The 20,256-nt window shown below is 31.7% G+C and overlaps 1 long non-coding RNA gene across 3 annotated transcripts in view; it reads left to right on the forward strand.

Moving 5' to 3' along the window:
- The window catches only part of LOC107842656, a 7,445-nt gene extending 3,987 nt beyond the window's left edge, over nucleotides 1–3,458 (forward strand). The window contains exons 2-4 of one of the 3 annotated variants that reach the window (XR_007049297.1): nucleotides 47–181; nucleotides 1,913–2,930; nucleotides 3,242–3,458. This is a non-coding gene — a long non-coding RNA (uncharacterized LOC107842656). The remainder of the gene's footprint in view (nucleotides 1–46; nucleotides 182–1,912; nucleotides 2,931–3,241) is intronic. The other 2 variants (XR_001665983.2, XR_007049296.1) reach the window with 2 other exon arrangements.
- Nucleotides 3,459–20,256: the final 16,798 nt, after the last annotated feature.

The raw sequence follows: 20,256 nt of genomic DNA on the forward strand, positions 1-20,256 counted from the left end.
TCAATTTGGGTAGTCCCTTTATTTTATTTTAGTTGTACTATTACAGGCTTGTGGTTGTGAAGTCTAAGGTTGACTTGATTACTTCTTCTGGCATGAACCAAGTCTCCCAATCCTTCCCTTCAAAGTTGTTCAAGAAGGGAAAATTTTGATTTAGTAAAGAAGAACTTCTTTTGGTTTGATGGTAACAATAAGTTTAACTTTTGCTTGTCATTTGGTTTCATGCCCTTCTACGTATTGTGGAAGAAGTTTATATTGATATGGTAAAGGTTGATCATTATATATGTGTTGTTGGTTGATTTAAATATGAAATAAATTTGAGAAACAAATGCAACAACCCAATATAGTCCCACAATAGGAAGTTAAGGAGAGTGGGGTGTATGCAGACAGACCTTAGCTTCGTGTGGTAGACTATGATCAATGTAAAATATTATATACTATCATTTTATGAAGCATATACCTGGATGTCTTTCATATATCTCAAAAGTTCAGAAAATTCTTTCTGCTCCCACCATTTTCACTGATGATTTCTATATAGTTAGCATACTACTGATTCTCTTGTAATATATAGGGCCTAAGAACAACTTGAATTTCTTTATTCTATGTAACTTATATTCTGAACCTTGTAGTTCAAACTTCTGGCCAGTGTCAAGAAGTTGGCCCAAGTTTGTTTAAAACTAATGTAGAGCCCAGCTAGATTGACCACAGAAACTTTGCATGAGTTTACATTAGTTGGTTAGATCAAATAATAACAACACTTACTACAATTCAGTCTTAAACAACTTCAAGTTATCTGTGCTATGTGAATGAATTATGATTCAGTGTATTTTGTGTTGGTTGTTGGTCTATCGCAAATCTCTACCTTTGTTCGAGTTTGAAAGAGACAATGTAATCGAAGTCATGTCGATGGAGTTAAGTTAGATCAAACATATGGATAAATAGTGGTAGTAATACTTGTATGTTAAACATTTCACAATATGCAATTTGACTTTTGAAAGTCAAAAACTTTAATAGATAGAAGTGTCAACAGTTCGTGCACCTAGCCTGAATATCCCAGTCATCATATAGATTGAAGAATGTGTAAATCTGATTTTATCTATAGAATTAATACCTTTATTAAGTATCACTTGTACATCTTCTGCAAGAAGAGACATTTTCCCTTCTTTCCCTCGCACAACATTCCTACAGAACTCCTCAGCTGTCTAATTACCTCCATTATCATCTCCGAATTTTTTCTTGAGAACAACTATTTCCACTTTAGCTAAGGCTTCTGGTCCGAAGTCAATAATTTCTCCAGTGTTATTATCAACTAAGGATCCACTTCAATAGAATTACATCCATCTCCTTTAATTTCTACTCCGGTAAGTACAGGAACATATACTTATATAGAGAACTTCAATTTCAAGCTTCTTGGTTTTGGAGCTTGAATATCTATTTCAGGGTTTCTGGAGAACAATGATGTCTCAAATATGAGATTAACAGTCAAATTGATTGTGAAAGTATCACATACTAAATTGAGGACAGGAATACAGAAAAACACAAAGAATGGTCCTTACCCCTTGGACAACAAAAACTTCTCCTCTACCAATTCAAGTTCACGTTTTACCTGAAACAAGAAAGTACACTTATCAGAAGTCGTTGGAATATAAACAACAGTGTCATAACAACTAAATCCCCACGATTTAAGCAGTATAAACTTTCTTCAACAATTAGCCACCGGATTGGAATATTGATCACTATACTAGCTTGATTCCCGATTTTAATTGTATTTCATCTTCAAAGGTTTCACTTCATTATTTAATTTATTCTCACTGCAAAATCGATCTATTTAACAGATATGCATATATTTCTCAGTGGAGTTCTGTGCTTCAGTTTGTAAACACTATTGTTGTATTTTTTTGTTATCTATTTACAGCTGGTCAAGTTGCTTGAGTTAAGAGAGGCAAACCACCTAGAGTTCTGCAAAATAAAGAGCATGGACGAAGAGATCTGCAGATGTATCAAAATTCAGAGCTTCATGCTATTTTAGAGTTACTGATGGATCCTACTTGGTTGGTAACTCGGTTAAAACTTGATTTTGACACACTAGTAAGTGATGTTGAGTTGTTTATTCCATTTCCAATTATGAAGACTTCCTGTATAGTTAATTATTGAATGGTGTATAAAGAGTGATAATCTCATTCAAATTTTTCTTTTACATTTTCCTTTTTTATAAATGCTTTTGCATTTATGGGCTAAGAGTTCAAAGGTGAAAACATGGAGCTACTCTTTAACTGTCTAGCGAGAATGTTTCTTATCAATTGAATGACTCCGCAGGTAAGTTTTCCACTTTAGCCTGCATCTTCCACTACTTCTCAATAAGCCTAATAAAGCTGACAATGCCCCCACCCAATCATTCCAAAGGGGAAAAAACCTCCACTCTAATAAAGCAAAAATAGAACAACAACATAAACAGTGCAATCTCACAAGTGGGGTATGAGGAGAATGGCTTGTATGCAGCCTCATCCCTACCTTGCAAAGGTAGAGAGGCTGTTTCCAATAGACCATGAACAATAAAGCAAAAGTAGAAAAAAAGGGAGAAGCTTGGATAACTGTATTAACTCACTCGTCGGAGTTTGGATATTCGATGTGTAATAAGAAGTGCATGCAGATCCATGCTAGATCAGGATAAAGTCTACCAGTGGCTAGCAGTCCATTGAAATTGTCATGAAAACTTGAGTCAGAAAACCAAAATTTGTTGTTGTTTAGACTTGTATATAGTGAACTCAATTTGTTTCTTTTACTATGACAGTGTTATTTATCCTTATTATTTTCCACATTTTTCATTCCAGGGAAATCATGGCAAATTATGCAGATATAGTATTTGCAAACAGTGAAGAAGCAAAACCATTCTGTCATTTTTCATCAAAAGAAAGTCCCCTTTCTGCTACAAGGTACCTTAGCCACTTTTTTCATTTGTTGCTTGAGTTTGAAGACTTATTATCATAGATAATGGTTATCTGCACTGGGATCTGAATGAATAATAATTAGAGAGTATGCTGCTGTTTAATACACAATCATTATGGTATTGTATGTGAAATAAGTTATGCCCTTTTGAAGTTTTTTGTGGAGTGGATCTATGTTTATTTCCTTTTTTCTTTTGCTTCCTTACTCGTTATGGTATTATACACAATCGCCCAACTTACCCTCTTTAAATATGTTGTCATTTAAGTGCTAATTAAGATTATTTATTCTCTTTTTATAGGTGTCCAAAATGAAGGAGATGAAGAAAGAAGTGATGAAGAAATTGACCTTACATAAAGGAGATGATTGTCAAAAATAAAGGAGATGAAGAAAGAAGTGATTTTAATTAATATCAATCTTTTTGATTTTGAATTTTGTGAAACTTATCGCCACTCGAATTTGATTCTATGTGTGAAAACTAATGATAATTTGACTTTAATATTTTGCTTTTGTGTTTAGATTACTAATTTGTTAATTTGGATTATATTAATGAAAGATTTTGCAAGATCATTGCAATAGCTAATTATAGTGGTTGTAATAGGTTGCAAAAATATATTTCAAAAGATTCGAAAACCAGTGCAATAGGTGGCAAAAAGTGTTGCAATATGTAGTTAAAAATCGTTGCAAAAGACCAATAAATATTGCAGTAGATATCTAAAAATTATTGCAATATAGTCTATTGCAATGGTTTTTAACCGTTGCTATAGACAATACAAAATGTCACAATAGGAGGTTAGAAAAATCGTTGCAATAGGTTTATCTATTGCAATGGTTGTTGTAACTGTTGCAGTAGGTCTATTGCAACGCCTTACTAACCGTTGCGGTAGATCTATTGTAACAATTTTTTATATCTATTGCAACATTTTTTGAACCGTTGCCATAGGGCTAATTTCTAGTAGTGAACCAAAATAACTTGCAAATCCCTCGGTTGTTTCATGGATTTTCACTTATTAAATTTGAAACCTTTGACCCTAAATTTCAATTTGCCACGCTCCACATCAACTAATCTCTTCAGGTAGCTAAGAAGATCCTACCAAGAATGATTGAGACCTCATGATCAATTTTGACATTGAGAATGACAAAATCAATAGGTAATATGAATTTATCAACTCTAACAAGAAAATCATAAAGGATTCCTACCGATCTCTTGATAGATATATTTGCCATTAGTAGTCTCACCATAGTAGCCATGTGAGTTCTCAAGATCAACATTTTTAAAATATCCAATCATATCATATTTATACTCGATCCCAAGTGACACACGGCTTGCCAAATTTGTATACGCTAATCATGTAAGGGATAGTAAATTTGTAGGGGTGCTCTTTCTTTGTTACCATGTTAATTGTCATGATCGCACTATGATTATGTGAAATTTCAATTGTTTCAATTTCCATCACTCTCTTTTTGGTCATTAAGTCTTTCATTAACTTGGCATAACCGGGCAACGTGAGCAAAGTATCCACCAAAGGGATGTCGACTGAAAAAATGTTGAACATAGAGAGGAACTTCTTGAATTTAAAATACTTCTCTTTCTTCTTGAGTCTTTGAGGTAATGGATGAGGTATTTTGATTGTTGGCTTTAAAAAAATCGCAATCTTTTATGGTTGTTGAATATTTTTACTAACCTCTGGTTCTTTATCATCATTAGTATTTGTATCTTCAACAATTATTGCTTAACCGTCATGCAAATCTTTGGAGTTTTCCGCATCATTATTCGGGTCAAGAGTCTTATCAACCCACTTTCTTTCCACACTTGTTTATTCTTCACTCACCTCCTCTATACGATCATCATCAACGACAATCTTCTCATTACCAAGTGCCCTCCCACACCTAGTGATAATTACCATCAATGAGCATTGTCATTCATGGGAATTATTATGCTGTCACTCGCGAGTACACCTTTTTCCCTTTGATTAAGGTGGGAAGAGATTTGAATTAATTGTGTCTCAATTTTCTTAATAGAGGTTTCATGGGAAGTGACCATTTTGTTCAATAAAGAGAAGTCACTCTTTATTTCTTTAAGGATCTTACCACTAACTTCAATTTTATTAAGAATTCTCACTAGCACATCTTTTGTTATTTAGCTCTCCTGATCTAAGAGGTGGAGTCCTTAACATTATGCTGATCGTAAATATGTTAAAACAAGATACCAATTGGAATCAAGAGATACCAGTTAAATTTAATCCATTCCACAACTGAACAAACTGAACGAGAAGAAAGAATGAAGGGTAAACATTTTGAGAATGCCTTATAACTTCCCGAAGATTTGATGTGGATGTCAACACACCAATCTGCAGGACTATTTCAAAATTTTCTATTTTATTGGTAGATCGATAACCTAGGATCTAATATCAAATTATCACTACACAAACTGCTTAATCCATTAAAACTTGGTTCACCGTGTAGCTACATGTGGCCCCTTCCTTATCCCGTCGACCTAGATCTATAAAATTAGCCCCTAACTTGGTGATCTTCCACCACCATGATTAACATAATAGTAATCTCTACTAAGAGTTTGAATTACATTAAGGGGTTTCACACTATCATGTCTCGATGTAACTCATTCCCTAAGCAACATACATACAACATATAGCAATAACAAGAAGTTAATGCCCAACTAACAATCAGCAGGCAAGTACCTAGTCAAATCAAGACAAAACTATGTAAGTAAATAATTATGCAGCTAATCCACAACCATGTCAACAACTTTAACTTTAACAACAAGAATCTCTAAATACATGACCAATATACAGATCATATGGAGTCCCAATATGTAAACACAAACCAAGCATAAAAGCATATATCCCGGTTCACTCATGGAACCCTTATACTACCTAACCTTTGATTACATGCTATAGGTGTTGCATCTAACCTCTAGACATGACATATAGGGGATAATTATAATCCATGTACTAAATCCCAGACATAAGTATCTGTCAGCCTTGTTACATCAATATCGCATGAGATTCGAAATACAAAAACATCTCATATTTAGAAATAATCTGATCAATTCAATAAACAAGTAAAGAATTTCATTGACCAATACCAAAACACATGCATTAACCATCCACACTATAAGTAGTTAATATGAACTTACAATACATGTTGAATTAACCACAATTCCATCGTTATGCCACAATAGGGCCTTAGCCATGGCACTTTCCAATACTAACCCTGAGAGACCTAAACCAGATGTACCACCCTAGGTTACTCGGGAAATACCATCCCCCACACTTTACTTGGTACCATTTTGCTCTTCAGAGTTTAGCAAACACCCGATAATCACCTTCAACTATGACACACACCAATTTACAGTAGGAAGAACAATCCAAAATAGACCCATACAGTATAATAAGAAATAATCATATAAACAACACCAAATAGATAGACTTACCACTTTTTAATCGAGTTTTATCCATCCAAACTCTATGCCTGAAGGCCTAGACATGAAGTTTCCCATCCATCTATGTTAAATTCATGCTTTCTGACTTGAGTCAATTCTACAAATTTAAACTTAGCTTACCTGGATGTCAACCAACTATAGGAAGGATAAACAAATAAAAATTATAACATTACGGATGTATTATCACCATAAATACATGGGTTTTGCCCATCTGCATTGCTCTCTCCTCTTCTCTAAGGTTCCAAAGCGTGGAAGGTAGCCCTTAGGGTTTTTGGAGCCTCCTACTTTATTATTTCACCAAATGAGAAAATGGAAAATAAACCTACTTAAGTGGATATTTTGAGGCATCACACTGACATAGCAATCTGCATACCACTATAGCAGAATAACATCATCCTATCTCCTCTATTTAATGATTTAAAATTTACTTGGTATCACTGTGTATAACTTTTTTGATGAAATCTTGATAATGCTCGCACTCTATACTAAGGTTGAGACATTCTAAGGAACAATGGATTTGGTCACTACACCAAGTTTGATTTTCACTAGTACAAACTTCTAATACAGAACAGAAATAGTAATCCAAGGTATCTTAATACGAATAAAAACATAGGATGAAAAGTGAGAGATCTGGTTCAACTTTCTGAAACATCATCCACTACTTTGACCTCCGTAATGTCAACTCTAAAGGAATGAAATCTACCATCTACCAATCAAACCAATACCTACATGGGGTTTAGAAAATAATAAAAAGGAAATAAAAGCAATTATGAGTACGAAAACTATGTTTACTCATCAAGCATCATCAATAATCGAACATATCCAAAGTGATATCCAGAACCACCACCCCAACTACTAATATATCCGAATAGCCTATGACCTACCAAACCATCGTACTTTATCCCAATAGGTTAAACAGTACAATGGTCAATAGGTATATACAATATAAGGTAGGCACTTTGATCTAGGTCGGTTAACATTATTCATTTATGATCTATACAAAGAGAAGTCATTTATGAGGCAATCTCACCAATCTATGATCTATAAAAAAATATGTATATATATGGGGTATATAATACTACAAAAAAGTGATAGCCATCTTTCCTTTTGTTCGAGCCACTATTATACCCCACGTTTGATAATACCCCAACCTCCCAACTAATATAAGATGGTATAAGATAATATAGTGAAGTGAAATGAATATTCAAACACAATATCAAAAACAAGGTTCTATAATGGTAATAAAGTACAAGAATAAATACTAACACAATGCCAAACCATTCCAAGGAATGGCAATGCAATGCGAGTGATGCAATATAATTTGGTGATGATGATAACTATTTTGAGTATTATTGCATAACTCTATGTGTATATCTACAAGCCTCATTTCTCACAAGTAAGGCCCATGGGGGGTTCACAATCCATTTACTCGAATAATCTCTATCTCATATCTCAAATCAATCTTACTGGTACATCCCTCGGTACATGAATTTTATAGAGTGTCTCATTTTATTACAAAATTTAGAATGTCTCAGTGGTACCAATGTCTCATAAATATTCTTTTGTAATATAAGGATGTAATTCTAATAGCCAATAAATATGAAGATCAAATTCATTCAATATATGTATAAGTCAGCTTACAATCAACTCTATATATCAAAAATTCATGATATCAGTTACTGCTTAGCGCCACCAAAATAAATAGTCATGTACTCATCAATATTACTATTTCCAACCACTCACACGGGCATCCACATAATGAATATGCACTTAAATGTTCATAAAAGGCATACAATGTCGAATCAAACCCCCACTGGCGATAAAATAATAAATAAGGTATTTAATGCACAAAACATGACAATAACATCAAGTCAACCCTCCACTCGAGCATCACAATAATATATCCTTTCAAATAAAAAACAATATGCATATAAGCCCTCACTAGGGTACACAATCATAAATAATAAATCAAGTCCACAATAATATCCATGTAATCCCCACACGAGGAACATAGACTAAATAATAATCTCAATAACAATGAATTGCTGACTATCCAAGCCTAATTTGGTTTATTTAATAAAACTTATCAACTAAAAAAAGTCTATTTATACTTTAAGTATCCTAATTTAATTCATAATGATGATAATAATATCATTACCCCTAACAAAGTACTAAACCATAATCATCACAATAAAGTCTGCAAACCAAATTCAAGCTCTAAAATATGCATGAAATATCAATTATTTGAGAATAACTAGATTATCTATTTGCATTCTACTCAAATGATATTTATAAGTAGTAATACTAACTAATCAAGATAATATTCTAACTATAATCCATCAAGGACTCCACGGATACACACAATCCTAATTGATTCAAAAAGGCAAACAACAAATATAGAACACATAAGAACTTTGGAAAAAGTTATGGTACATCTCAACTTGTCTTAAAAAATATCTGCAAGCCCAAAGGCAGTCTAAACCCTCAACTAGAAGAATAACTCTCTCGAATCAACAAAAGATGCATCCAATCTAATCAAATATATCACCAAACAATTCAAAAAGAAGCTAATGGTACTCATATTAACCTTATTTAAGACGATCCAAAATGGATTAAAAATAAATCAATTTGAAAATAAAAAAGTTAAAATTGGAATTTTCCTTTAGAAACACATTTCCTACATATATAAGAATCTGCAGTTGAAAACCCATCAAATAATGAGTTATAAGTAAGGTCCAAATTGAAGAAAAATTATTTTAAACCTTTAATGTCAAAAATTTCAAAATTTTATTTTAAAATCAAGCTTTAAAGGTGTTTAAGAATATAAATTGATAGGAAATAATTAAAACACGGGTTCGAAACCTACCCAAGCATTATTGATGAAGAAATTCCTTAAAATTACTAAAACTCAAAGATTCATAGTTCAAAAATAGAGGAAAAATCAAAAAATTGGTTTAGATACTGATTTCTTGCATTGGCCGCTTAAGCTGCTAAAGCGGCTAAATGATCATTTAATTAATCACCGTTTAAGCGGCTAGGATGTTGCTTAACCGATCAAGGCAAAGGTGGTTAGCCTTTGCTTAAGCAGCTAAATGTGGCTTAAGAAACCACTACTTAAGTGATTAGGCCTCCACTTAAGTGACTAGGGGGACACCTGTGCTGGCCCCTAAAGTTACTCTTGGTCGCATAAGCGACCCCCAACTTTATCGACCAAATGATAGCTTAAGTGGTTACACCAGTTGAAGCCTGGCACCCCAATACTTGGGATTTTGTCAAGTTTTCGATTGGACCCTCAAAATTTGAACGAAATTCGGTGAATGAAAATGAACTATGCTACTGCTCTTAGTTCGACGTTACAAACTTAATAGCGACGTGTAATTTAAAAAAAAAATATTTTCAACAAATTAACCCCCAGTACACCTTTAAGTCCAAATTTAATTATTTTTCAAAACGACGGTCCAAATGCAAAATAATGGTTTAGGATCCTAAACTAAGAACTAATATCTAAAAATTGATATTCTGGAGCAAATGGAACAATCAAAATCATCATTCGAGGATTGGATCACCTAATGTTGACCAATATCAAACTAACTCCTTTTTAAGGATTCTCAAAATCACATATTCATTTAAAACACTTTCAGACACATTGAAAAATGTGTGAACTATCTCTATAAATCATAAATGAGATAAAGAAACCATGGAGAAGGGCAAAATGACCAAGATATAGAAATTTTTAAATTTCAATATGAGAATCTTTATAGTTAATTATTCTATGTTAAAAATAAAAGCAAATTAAAATGTATTGGAAAGATAAATTAATACCTATTAGACACATGAATTTTAAATACAACAACAATTTAAAACAACCATACAAATTAGTTTGCAACAATTTATATCTCTAAAAAGAACAAATTCAATTTTTACATAGTGAAATACCAACATAAGGAAATGAAACAGATTAAGTTAATTAATTTATACTATACACAAAAAATAATTCCAAAATCTCAGGGACCAGCATGGTTTGAAGAGCAACAATTTAATAAAAAAATGGTAAAGTATTCCAAATGTTGATTTGTAAATAATAATTGGAGTCCAATAAGCCAACTAACATTTTGAAAGAACTCCAACATATCATAAACTACAACATATATGAGAAAATAAATTGTTAGTAAAATTTATGTTACCTTAATTTGTTGGCAAATATGATGTAAGAGAATGGACGGTAAATTGACAATACATAAATCTAAGACTAAGAGTGAGAGAATAAAGGATCACGGTATGACAAGGCTAAAAGGGGCCAATGCTATGTTATACCCCCCCCCTTGTCTATTTTTATATGATCGTCTCTCTTGAACACCTCAAGATAAGATGAACATGATTTTTAATGAAATTAATCAAGAGTAGCAAATAAAATATCCAACAACTAAAAGTAGTATGAAGCTAATATAGGCATGTATTTTTAGATTCTAGGAATGTATACTGATAATTAGTTTAATAGTATAAGTTGTTGAGTTTTTGAGGTTGTTAAAAGGGTGACATGCCAAAATTAGAGAAGATGGTAGTAATGAAATGTTTTACTTTTTTATAAATCTATGAGAAATCAGTTATTGCTTGTTTTATATCATCATTTATGAAACGTACCTGATTCCTCCCTTGGGGGCAACTACTCCACTTGAGCTTTACTTTGCATGTTGACTCTTTCATATCTCAGTGTCATGTACATATAAAATATTCAAATGCATGAGAGTATGTCATTTCTTAAGTTTTAACTAATTAAAAAAAATTAAGTAATAAAATGACAAAAGTTCTCAATCCAATTAAAAATACAAGAGGAAAAGGATTTAACAAAAGAGTTTAAAAAGAGAGCTTTTTGTGTCTCATTTCATTTTTCTCGTCTTTTCTACTCAAGCTAGTTGGTTGATAACGTCGATTTATCCCTCAAATTTAAAGAAATTACAAGAAAAGATATTGTATTCAAACAACGAAAAATATTCATCACCGTAGTACATGGAGTCATTTCACATCACCACAACTACTTATTAAATTAAAATAAACAAAGAACTAAAAAATATGGAAAGATTGGGACTTAATGGTGTTGAGATTTCTCCGAAAATGATTATAGAAAACACAATATTTTTAGAGGTAAGAGGACTAATACATATATTCACAAAGACCTCACTTGTTTGCAGTCAATGGAGGTCTGAATCTGAATGATTCAGACTTCAGACCATTAGAGCATTTGTTTTTTATTAAGATTTTGACTCTTACCAGGTCTAAATAGAACTAAGTCTTAATTATTAAGAGAAATTCTTGTGTTGGATAATATTTACCACTACTCTATCCATAATCATCAGCCACCACTACTAACCATCTCTGCCGCCACCACCATTGTCAACCATCACCTAGTCACCAACCACCACCACCGCCAACTACCTCCACCATCAAAATCACTATTCATAATCATAATTTCTACCAACCACTATTTTAAGCCGTTACTATATCTACCACCTCCATTATTTTAATTATATGTACTGTTATCATCACCGTCAACATCAATGCCAATGCCAACACCACAAATGCCATGACCATCATCAACCACTATCGGCCGATCCCCACTACTATCTAACTAATCTATCACAACTAGCGCCACCACTAACTACCACTTACACATTATCAATATCCACACAATCTTTGGCCACCACTACCACCACCATTGTTACTAGTGTCACCACCACTCCTACCGTTTCAACCACCATCATTGCTACAATATATCTCTACTAATAGTTGTCATCACCATTATAACTAACAACATCTCTAATTACCACCAACACGTCTTCAACATCATGCATTTATTTTTAATGTATCAAATTAATGCCTCCAACTACTAACATCAACCAACTTCACATCACTACCACCACAACTATCAATTGCCACTATCATAATCATCACTACAGTACAAAACATCTCTACCATCACACCTATCACCACCAACATTACTAATCACTAATATCAATCATTACCACAACCAATACCATTACAAACTATCTCCATTATCACGAACAAATATATAAAAAATTAATTAAATAATAATTTTATTTTACTAAATCAAATATTTTTCTAATTTAAAATTATTTTTATTTGAATTATATTTTTATTATATTTACAAATATATAAATTTTGCATATTCAGATATTGAAAAAAAAATAGTTATAACTATTTAGTTTTCAGATCTAAAGACAACATCTTAGTTATTCAGATATGCATTCATATTCAGACCTCTGAATCTTAATAAAAACAAATGTAGCCTGATACTACGCCAATGAAAAATAATAATAATAATTCATCTTTTTGTTAAAAATAAAACATTACATTATAACATCTTAGAAAACACATAATCTCAAATTCAATTTTTTGATTCCAACTAAAGGAAAGAACTGTGCACATTTCGAACTATTCACTTTTGGTCTCATCTCATTATTTACAAAGGATAGAAAACCTAAACCTTTAACCTTACTTGTGTCATATCATTAAGAAAACAAGATCTTATAAAACAAAGTAATTGGATTGTTTGACAAGATGAACAAAGAAATACCTATAAGATCGGCTAATATTGACTGATGTACTAGATTCAAGTATATAGGCTTATAATAATAATTCGATATCAAAACCAGAAGAGTTAAGATAAGAAGCAGACCATTGAATGAATTGTAAATGAATTGTAAGTATTTTTTTTAACAAGAATCCCCTACAGTTATTTAGATGCAAGAAAGGATTCGGACGACCTAAAGGATTGATTCTTGATCAAAGATTTGGGAAATCTCTTGTTAGTGAGAGCAGTGTCATATCCGAAGAGATAAAAGAATACAATACTTATAGTAAGATAATTACATATGGTTGTATGCGATAAATATTTTGTGTCACGAAAATAATAATCGAGCATAGTAAGTGTTACAATCTCTAGTGTAATCCTCTGATTCTTCAAAGTTATATGAGCTTGGACTTAAACTTGATTTTGATTCAAGGGCTTGAGTAGCTTTATCTTAAATCTTCATCTTCATACTTAAATTTGAATATTAATTCATCAAAAATACTTGGATGATTGCCACGAATGATGAATATGAACAAGTAACTTGATCTTGAACAAAATCTCCTTCGTTCTTGATCTTGAGCTTGATTGCTTCAAACTTATAAATTGTAGATAAATTATGATTATTGATCCACGATCTCTCTTCTTGCTTCTTGATTTTCAAAATTTCCCCTTTGTGAGTTATGAGGAGCCCTATTATAATTAGAGGGGCAACACAATTGTGTGATTTAATTGGTTAGTTTGAAATTGACCAATCATGTTGATCTAATCTGATTGGCTGGAACATGTAATCTACACACGTGACATGATTTTAGTGGCTCATTATGTTTAAACAAGATTGCACATAATATTGACACATGTCATGCTTTTAGTGGCTCATTTTATTTAACTTAGATTTTCACATAAAATCGACACATGATATGCTTTTAGTGGCTCATTTCATTTAAAATGAATTGCCACTTCATATGCGTAATGACCCAAGACTAGCCCCTAGTCGTCACATAATACTTATGACCCTAAAGGACCACAACCTAACCCATGATTGGTACCTGCTGTGACCACTGAATAAAAATACTGTAATAATGTAAAAGATGGACTGAAATGCCATAAGGTTTAAAACATCTGAAATATTGATAAAATATAAAATCTGTAAAACTAAATACTGTCTGAAAATCTAGTCTGAAAAGCCTCTAACTAATTTTTTCTGAAAGTGGAGTTGATGGGACAATCCCCTAACTAACTCTACATACTAAACTACTAAATCTACTGCTGCTGGCTGAATCTAAATATACTATGCGTGGTCGGGAACCTAAACGTCTGAACCTATGATATAAAAAGTCATAGTGCAGGAAAGTATGCGTTAGTACATAGGAATATACCGGTATGATAGATGACATAAGGATAAATCAAGGGTTTATATGCATGAACAGTAACTGACTGAATGATATAGAGTAACTGAATATGAGAGTACATGGATAACTAAAACTACTTTAAATACTGAGTATGTAATACTGTGCATAATGTATACTATAACTGAGCTTTTCTGAAGCTAAGTACTGACATCTAATAACTGGGTAACTGATAGCTGAATTTACTAATAATTGATTTATTGATATTGATTGATTGTGTCTGCAGTTCTGATTCAGTAAAACTGAACTGAGTTCTAAATTGAAGACTAAAATTGAAATTGTGAGAGGTAATCATTTAAACGACATGACCCAATCTGAGCTAATCGGGGTCCAACTTGTAACCCGAATTAGAAAGGTGTTAGCATCTGCCATAGGTACTAACAACTATTGTAGAGTCAGTCCTAACTAACAGGTGACCCCTAAGATCAGTCCTAAACTAGTGGGTGATCCCTGAGTATGTCAGTCCTATCTAACGGGTGACATCTATTAACCTACACTAGCTATGTAGTTTTAGAACTTAGGGATTATTTTTAGGGACCCAGTCCTAGCTAACAGGTGAGACCCCATCCCTAGGCTCGCTTGGTGCTAAATCCTACTCCTAACTAAAAGATATTGGTCTGATCATACTTAACTAGATTGGACTGATATAGAGTTTACTGAGTTTTTTGAAGTTCTGGAACTGACTTAGTTCTACCAAGTTCTGTAACTAACTGAAAGTACTACTGGTCGTGACATGACTGATACTATCCTATCATTGACACTGGCTCTAGGTGAACAACTAAATTATTGGGTATTAAATACCCCCAGGACTCGATAGCATGAAAAGTAAATCAAAGCATCATCTTAAATAACATAACAATGCTCACTCGGTCATGAATCATTCATAGAGACATTTCATCAAATACTTGTAATGTATTAACTTGTATATGGATGGGAAATACATGTTAGCATGCAATAATGGCATTATTTCATTCTCATAGACAATTTTTCAAACACATAAGAAGCATACTTGGTTCTTTAAATTATAAACATTTAGGGTTAACATAGTTACAGCAATCAACTTGAAAATTGAAGGTTTTATCATGAATATCATGTAATTCAACATATACTAGAATCAATTCTTGGAACTTGTAATCTAAATCATGGATTAAAATCAAACAACATCATGAACATGAATTCAATCTAATTTAAACAAAGAAATCATAAATTTGAGATCTTGTATATTCAAAAGAGATTATTGGACTCTACGGGTTAAAGGAACCCATAGATGAACACCTAGCATACCTTGGAAGTTTCTTTCTTGAAGGTTCTTTGAAGAAATCCTTATACTTGTTCTTTATTTCCTAAACTAGGGTTTTTGCCTCTTTGAGAGGGGATGAATTAAATAATGAGTAGCTAAGGAAGTTCTTAGAGATTAAATCACGTATATGGGCATAGTAAAATTATAGGAAAGGATTGTTTTAACCCTGGGCGTTTTTTTTAATTATTTGTGAAATTTTTTCAAACTAGGCACCTGGCGCGACGAGCCACTATCGTGTCGTACCACTGGAAAGTGGACAACTAAGAACTAGGCTAATAGCGCGACATGATGCCATCGCGGTGGCTCACTGGTTGCGAATTTTCCCTTTAGCGTGACGCACTATGATTCCGGAGTCACACTAAAAAGTGAAAGTTGGGAAAAATGATAGTGGTGCGATGCAGTGGTATCGCATTGTCTCACTAAAAAATGACAAATGCCATTTGGACTGCCTCCGCGACGCACTAGAGTACTAGGTGGTACACTGTCTTACTAAAATGGCTCTAACTCTTCGCCTAAGTATCGAATTTGGGCGAATTTGGTATCAATGGAAAACTTATTCCATATGTATAAAAGTGTATTTATCTTTAAAGCAAGTCTTTGATATTTTAGGGATGAATTTAAGCTAAGTAAAAGTACGGGGTGTTACAATATGACACCAGACAGGCCTTAGGTTAATAAATATAGCTCATCATTTTAATTAAATTAGCCCAATGTATTTGAGATTAGATGATTAACCCAATCATATTTGTCGTATTATTTGAACTATTTTCTTGAATTTAATATAGTACAAATAAATATATGAATTTAAATTAGGAAAAACTACAATAAGTAGCTTACTTAAGACTTAAATTATGAAAAATAGAAACACTTTAATGAAATTATATTGTGTAGCAAACATAACATTATTTTAAGTGTGGTCCCCCACCTACTACCTTTGAGATGTTACCATGTATAAGGTTTTCTTTTTCATGTCACTTCTCTTTGTCTTTCCTTTTAATTGATTTTTACTTTACATTTTATTGTTTGAAATCTATTAGATTCCTCTTTCAATTTTTTTCCTTTTTCATAAATTACTCTTATTTAAATTAGTAGATTCCTTTTCCAAATCAAACTCAATTATCTTAATGATATTCAAAATTTAAAAGTATCACTTTCTTTTATCTCTGACTCTTTTCCTTGCTAGTTTTTTTTATTTTTATATCATTTTATTTTAATTTATTTTACTTTTCGAGTTTTTTTCCACTTTATTTCCTCTCTTCTACTTCTCTTTTTTTTTTTTTTTTTTTTATTTTTTTTTTTCTTTTCTGTCTTTTTTTTTTTGACTCTTCTATCTCTATTTTTTATTTTTAAGAGAAAAATATCTATATCACATAAACATATTCAAAAAATATACAAAATAAATAGACATACAAATATGCATATGTATTTATGATATAAACCATACATATATATTTTCATATGTATTTACAGAAATATATATCTGACTCACATGTATAAATAAACATATATAAGACACTAAAATATCTGACTCGCATGTATATATAAACATATAGGATATGTATCATGTATTTTTCTATTACCAATATGTATATGTATATAGTTGTCCTTTTTTTTTTATAGAGATTTTGTGTCTTATATGTTTATATATACATATGAGTGAGATATGTATTTTTGTAAATACATATGCAGATCTGTATGGCTATGTATTTTGTATATTTTTTTAATTACTGTATGCGATATACATATTTGTATTTTCAAAATAAAAGTTAGAGATAAAAGAGTAAAAAATAAATAAAAAATAGAAAAATAAAAAATAAAAAAAGAGAAGTGTAAAAGAAAAAAACAAAAAACGATAAGTGAAAAAAAAATTGAGTTTAAGCAGCTTAAAAAATCAATTTTGATCACTTTATTGTTTGATCAGTTCATTTTACTGTTGCATTACTTTTTTTTTTGAAATTAGTTTACAAAATAATCAAAACAACTTAACGAAATAAATTGTTAAATTGTATATGTGACGAAAAATTGATTTTGATTACTCAAACAAAAAATTGTTAATGGCTCAAAACATTCAAAAATAATTTAACAAAAAATCAATTTTGATCACTATATTTGAATAAAACATCAGTTAATGGCTCAAAAAAATTTAAATGAAATAACAGTAATGGTTCAAGAGAAATATTCAGAATGAAATTTTTTTGATCGATTTCAAACCACTGATAAAATTCATATAATAAAATAATATTACGATTAAATACCTTTGATAAAAGTAATGGTTTAATTTGAATTTTTGAAGATATTGAACAAAAGAAGTTTAAGTTGAATTTGATTTTGATTTTTTTTAGGATGAAAACGATATTGTGAAACTGAAATTTGAATTTTGATTTCAGTTTGTAACAAATAACGAAAATCATGTTAATTAAGAGGTTTTAATAGAAAAGAATTTCCACATTTAATTCATGACTAATTATACCATATCTAACTCCACTGATTTGAGTTAAATATGGGCAATAAACTAATTTGTATATATATTTTTATAGCGACATTTTGTTCAAATAAAAAATACAAGTTGCTAGTTTAAGTAATTATGAAAGTGTTGCTACGAATCTTATAATTATGGTTTTAATTATGCTATTTATTAATTTTACCCTTTAAATTAAATAAAATTTCAATACTCATAAATGCCCCCACTTCAAGACTTGTCAAGTCTAAATTTTTTTTTAACAATCGATGGACTAGACATGAAGTACAATTAAGACAATAATATAATTTTCTCTTTTTATTGTCATGTTGTTGTAAATGTTTTTTTCTCTGGCTTCAACAAACTTCTAACTCATCTCCCGTATTCATAAGGTCCCACTTAATTAAGGATAGCAGTAATAGATTTTTTTTTCATAAGGAAAATTTATTGAATATCACCGAATCTTTTCTTATTTTCTGAATTATACGTCCAATCAAAATATGTAACATAAAATGGCATGGAAGGAGAAAGTAAATGCCCGTGTTAATATTTCCACGTCGGACTAGAGTTGTACTAATAGGGGAGTGTTGATTTGTTGCTTGTAAAGTGAGGTCCATAATTTCTGGACCATTATCTTTTCAGTTTTTGATAAACTTTATGAGACTTTTGATAAGGAAGCAAATATATTTGTCCTTATCTCAAGAACATTTGGTTTTATCAATATTGAATTTGTGTTGTACTAGGAGACTAATATTTTCTTTGTCCCCTCTATAAATAGCAGCCCTATAGAATTTAGTTCTCATCAAAAAATATTTTTTCTCCTTATCTCAAAGGTGGAGTGTCTTAGAGAAATATTCATGTTTATCAAGTACGTTGTGCACTTATTTTCATTTTTTTGACTGCATACCAAGAAAAGGACTCAAGTAATACTTTTAGCAAACAAAATCAATTAAAAAAAATAAGAGAAAGGAGTCTTTTTAAAAAAAAAATTAATAGGGATTTTATTAATCAACATCAAAATAAAATGCTTTTACATTTATTGGCCAACCCAATCCAAAAATAAAGACAATGGGTACTTTAGGCTGGCCCATACCCGATCTTTCCAACATAGATATATAATTTAGGGTTTCCTAAATTTGACTCTTTCCAAATCTGCCTTTTGCTCTCTTCTTAGGTGGAAATTGTTGGCTGCTCCTCATCTGAATCCTTAGTTTTTGAGGATTCTCTTGTGAATTACAGGCTTCTGCTTTATGTCTTACATCTCGCACAAATAAGTGACTCCCTATCAGCTTCTTTAACTTAGAATTTTCATAGTCACTTCGTTGATTGTAGTAACTTTGGTGAAATTTCAGCTGAGTTCTCTGGTAACTGAGATTAAAGCTTCTTTTTGGTGCTGAATTAATGGTTTTAGATCACTGGTCCGCCATGCCAGATCAAGTGAGTAGTATTTGCTTCCTCTTGTTTTTCTTCTTTTTCTGTGTTGACCTTGGACCTTTCTTGAAGTTGTAGAAGAGACGTAGATAAAATAGTACTCGGACCCAAAAATATTTATATTTGTAGTTGTCACTCAGGTGTACTCATAACATAGCATCCACTTACCCCTCTTATTACAAAGATTTCATTTTGTTGGCTGACTTTGTGTTTATGCAGCCATGTCTTTTTTTTTTTGCCTTTAAAGAATGTAAATAGTGGCTCTGAACTTTGCCTGCTGGTATTGTAACTTTCAGCCCCTTTCTCTACTGCCTTCCCCTCATCGAAGTAATTTGGATATATGGACTATGTAACTTGTCTCTGTATAATATTCTCCTTGCTTTGCTATCTAGCTAGTTAAATGAAGTGCATATGAAATTTCCTTCATCTAATGCTAGATTTGCATAATGGTCTGCTAATTGATTCCCTTCCCTTATTATATGCATGTATCTTACCTCAAACATATCCCATGGATATTTTCATTGATTATTCAATACTTTAAACATAACCATTGAATCTGTCTGAATGATGATTTTGTTAAAATTAGTTTGACTATAATTTATTGCTGCCCTATGAATATCTTGTGCTTTAGCTTCATTGTTTGTTGCTTCCTCCATTTTTTTCTCCTTT

The sequence above is a fragment of the Capsicum annuum genome, unplaced genomic scaffold (genome assembly GCF_002878395.1).
Source record: "Capsicum annuum cultivar UCD-10X-F1 unplaced genomic scaffold, UCD10Xv1.1 ctg2365, whole genome shotgun sequence".
Classification (NCBI taxonomy): Eukaryota; Viridiplantae; Streptophyta; class Magnoliopsida; order Solanales; family Solanaceae; genus Capsicum; species Capsicum annuum.